At 33.8% G+C, this 4,995-nt stretch overlaps 1 pseudogene; it reads left to right on the plus strand.

Annotated features, from left to right (window-relative positions):
• Positions 1–3,453: 3,453 nt before the first annotated feature.
• LOC148852719 (small ribosomal subunit protein eS19x pseudogene) lies at positions 3,454–3,960 on the plus strand (annotated as a pseudogene).
• The last annotated feature ends 1,035 nt before the right edge of the window (positions 3,961–4,995 follow it).

Below are 4,995 nucleotides of genomic sequence, written 5' to 3' on the forward strand. Positions count from 1 at the left end.
AAGCCCAATTCCTATAGGTTAAATTGATTCTTTCAAGCTTTTACTTTGAATTCTTTTAGACCGTTTAGAATGTATTGTGTGGATTGATCCAGGTTTATGGGTTTGTTTGTGTAGGTCTGGGTTTCCTTTTCAAATGAGTTGAGTTATTTTACTACTTTATCTTGAAATGTTGGATTCAGTTAAGTTAGTAAAGGGAGTTTAGTGTTCTAATAAGGATTGTTAGTGGTTATAGATTTGGTTGATGATTGGTTGGTTGGCGAGGGCTTGGTTAGTTTTCGATAATGTTTAATTCGTTCTACCTAGTTTGGCCAAATTCAGTTTTGTGGTATTTCATTGAATGGTATGATTAGCCTTACCAATATTCGATGTTTACCAGATGGGTTTACCGATGTTCAGTTGGCTTCATATGCATCTGGATCGGTTGGTTTGAAAGTGAGTATTCAAAAATTGTCTATCTACATTCAGCTTTGTTGTCTTTAATTTGGCTTTGTCTTGATATGTTACATTTGTTTGGAAAATGTTAAGTTGTTTCAAGTTGATTTCAACAATGTTTTGCATAGATGGTTTTCTTTTGTTAATGCCTCGATAGTTTTGGCTGGATTTGTTAAATAATATGGATAGCTTCTTACTAGGCATCGCTATATGTCTGAGAAAGTGGATTTATTTTATCTAGATATGATGGGTTCGTCTAAGGTAGAATACTGACTTTAGAGTTGTAATACTCTTGATTCTTATCGGTTGAATTGACTATGTCTGTTTTCTGCTTTGAATAGTTTAGTTTGTTTAATCGATGGGATTGTTTGGATTGATCCTTGTTTTTTGGCATTCGTTTGATTTGAGTAGGACCGGTTTCATTTTTTAAAGGAGTTGATTTGATTTCCCATTTTCTCTAAATATGACGGGTTTGTTTAATTTTGAATATGGTGACTAGAATTGTGATATGCCCAGTTCCTATAGGTTAAATTGATACTGTCAGGCTTTTCCCTTGAATTCTTTTAGACCGTTTAGAAGGTATTGTGTGGATTGATCCAGTCTTATTGATTTGTTTGAGTAGTTCTGGGTTTCCTTTTTAAATGAGTTGAGTTATTTTCTTATTTTATCTTGGAATGTTGGATTCAATTAATTTAGTAAAAGGAGTTTACTATTCTAATAAGGATTGTTAGTGGGTATAGATTTGGTTGATGATTGGTTGGTTGGCGAGGGCTTGGTTAGTTTTCAATATTGTTTAATTGGTTCAACTAGGTTTGGCCAGACTCAGTTTTGTGGGATTTATTGAATGGTTTGATTAACCTTAACAATAATTGAACTTTAACCACATGGGTTTATCTATGTTGAGTTGGTTTCATTTGTATTTGGATCGGTTAATTTGAAAGTGAGTCCTCAAAAATTGTCTGCATCTAATTTCAGCTTTGTTGTCTTTAATTTGGCTTTGTCTTTATAGGTTACGTTTGTTTGGAAAATCTTGGGTTGTTTTAAGTTGATTTCAGCTATGTTTTTCATCTTCGTTAGTTAATGTCTCGATAGGTTTGGCTACATTTGTTAAATAATGTGGAAAACTTCTTGTAGGCTTCCGTTATAAGTCTGAGTAAATGGATTTATCTTATCTAGATATGATGGGTTCGTCTAAGGTAGAATACTGACTTTAGAGTTGTAATACGCTTGATTCTTATCGGTTGAGTTGGCTATCCCAGGTTTTTGCTTTGAGTTGTTTAGTTTGTTTAAACGGTGGGATTGTTTGGATTGATCATTGTTTTTTGGATTTCATTTGATTTGATTTGGACCGGTTTCATTTTGTAAAGGAGTTGATTCGATGTCTCATTTTCTCTAAATATGATGGGTTTGTTTAATTTATAACATCGTGATTAGTGTTGTGATAAGCCCTGTTTCTATATGTTAAATCGATTCTGTCAAGATTTCCCTTCGAATTCTTATAGACCGTTTAGAAGGTATTGGATAGACTGATCCATGTTTACTGGTTTGTTTGAGTAGGTCTGGTTTTCCTTTTTAAGCGGATTGAGTTTTTTTCCTAATTTATCAAGGTATGTTGGATTCGGATAAGTTGGTAAAGAGAGTTTAGTGTTCTAATAAGGATTGTTAGTGGGTATAGATTTGTTTGAAGATTGGTGGTTGGTGAGGGCTTGGTTAGTTTTCGATAATGTTTAATTGGATATACTTAGGTTTGGCCATACTTAGTTTTGGGGGGATTTCGTTGAATGGTTTGATTAACCTTGGCATTCTTTAGTTAATGTTTCGATATCTTTGGTTGGATTTGTTAAATAATTTTGATAGCTTCTTACTAGGCATCTGCTATATGTCTGAGAAAGTGCATTTATCTTATCTGGATATGATGGGTTCGTCTATGGTAGAGTATTGACTTTAGAGTTGTAATACACTTCTTAATTGTCGGTTGAGTTGACTATGTCTGGTTTCTGCTTTAAGATTATATATTTTTGTAAATTATTAATTGATATTTTAATTTACATTTTATAATGACATTTTTTGTTTATAAAAATAAAAAAATATTATTTACCAGAAAATTGAGAATTAAATTTTTAATTGACCTTTTTTATTAATTTTAAAATTAAAAAAATAAATATAAAATGATTAATATAATAATTCAAATATAATAGTTGCATATGTTTTTTTTTTGCCTTGGACTTTAATAGAAAATAAAATAATAACAGTTGTGTATGTATTAATTTGTAAAAAAATATATAATATATGTCTTGGACTCTTGATTAATGTATGTATTATCAGTAAAGTTGTATGATATTTATGCATCCTAGTATAATAATTGTAATGTATTTTTTCATATATACCATAAAAATATACATTTCCTATGTATTTATACACTATTTGGGATTATTTTGACATTAGATTTAGTAATGTTAACAATACTTATGGAATTTGTATGCATTTTCCTAACGTATCCAAGTGTTTCCATATTTTCGTTTGTATCCATGTATTTATACACTATTTGTGATTATTTTGACATTAGATTTAGTGATGTTAATATACTTATGGAATTTGTATGCATTTTCCGAACATATCCAAGCATTTCCATGTTTTCATCTGTATCGATGTGTTTCCAAAGTGTATCTGTATCCATATCCGATACTTTAATCCCTGCTTTTGACATTTTTTGCATAAAGTGGCCGCTCTCAAGCACAAAACCATGTTCTCATGATTGTCAACCTCGAATTTACCATTACACCATTCAACGGCCTTCAATAACAAAGGTGTATTAAAAGTATGCATAACAACAAATATATGGAAGCAGAATAGCTACTTTAAACATTTAAAACTCCGAGGTGAACAATACAATTGGAAAATAGTAAAGAAAAAGAGACCAAACGATAGAGGGGGATGTTTGGGAAAAAAACCATAAATATAGTATAGATGATCAATCAAAAACAGCTTATAGTTCAATCAACATTGAAACAATTGTTAGAGATGAGGAATATCAAATTCCTTAATCTAAATGAGGAAAACCGAGTTCTTAAAATCATGTGTATAGTACTAGAGAGGAAAACCTGCCTCAGACAACCTTTGGTGAAGCTCGAGGGTCTAGCTACAGCCATGGAGACTGCTAGAACGGTGAAGGATGTTTCCCCTCATGAGTTCATTAAGGCTTATGTGACTCATCTGAAGCGATCGGGGAAGATGGAGCTTCCTCACTGGACTGATATTGTGAAGACCACCACATTCAAGGAGCTTGCACCATATGACCCAGATTGGTACTACATCAGAGCTGCTTCCATGGCCCAAAAAATCTACTTAAGATGGGGCATTGGTGTTGAGGGTTTTAGAAAGATTTATGGTGGCAGTAAGAGGAATGGCAGTTGTCCTCCACACTTCTGCAAGAGCAGTGGTTCTATTGCCCGACACATTCTTCAGCAGTTGCAGAAGATGAACATCGTTGATATTGATCCCAAGGGTGGAAGCTTTGGACACTTCTAGAGCAGTCTTAGAATCTTCTAGAATAGTCTCTTTGTCATGCACTTTCATGATTAAGCATTGTAAAGCCTCTTTCATTCTCTTTGTCCTTGCCCTAGTCATTGGACCACCGATTCCTTGCAAAGGGTCTTGAGAATATTTGGGAATATTAGCTTGAGCCATTTGGCCTGCCCCTCGATCTCCATTATTCCCTCCTTCGAAAGGATTCATCCACGAATCACCTATATCAAACAAAGATAAATCAGCAACATTAAAAGTCGCACTAACATTACCATAGTTGCTTGGCAATTCTAGCTTGTAGGTGCTGTCATTGATTATTTTCATGACTTGAAAATGTCCATCTCTTCTAGGCTGCAATTTTGATTTCCTTTGTGTAGGAAACCTCTCCTCATGCATGTGCACCCAAACCCAACCTCTAGGGTCAAAAACAACCTTCAAATGCCCCTTATTAGCTTGCTTAGCATATTGCTCATTTTCTTCCTTTCAATGTTAACCCGAACCTTAGCATGTAAATCCTTCACAAACACTGCCTTTTTCTCACCATCAAGATTAGCATGTTCATTAATAGGCAAAGGTAAAATCTCCACAGGATTTAAAGGATTAAAGTCATAAACAACTTCAAAAGATCAAAAAGAAATAGTAGAATGAACATACTTGTTATACGCAAACTCAATATGTGGCAAACACTTCTCCCACTACCTTGCAATCATGACACTCTTAACCTCAATTTTTTTTTCAACAAATACACTCATTCCCTTGCTTTTCTCTCCAATTTGTACACTTTTCTCCCCAATTTTCCTCTCAGTGTCACTCTTTCCACTTGCCCCTTTCCTCTCGGTCTCACTTGCTCTCTTTGCTTTTGCTTGTTCACTTTCTTTCTTTTTCATTTCCTCTCACTCACACTTTTGTTCTTCTCTCATTTTGCACTATCTTGCTATTCTAATATGATCTTCATAAGTTTGCAAAGGTTTGAGAGGGGTTAGTACAACAATCCGGTTATTCATTACAAAAGAATAACGATTTTTATACCCATCATGT

This window comes from Nelumbo lutea, chromosome 5 (genome assembly GCF_056320005.1).
Source record: "Nelumbo lutea isolate HS-2025 chromosome 5, American lotus-T2T, whole genome shotgun sequence".
Classification (NCBI taxonomy): domain Eukaryota; kingdom Viridiplantae; phylum Streptophyta; class Magnoliopsida; order Proteales; family Nelumbonaceae; genus Nelumbo; species Nelumbo lutea.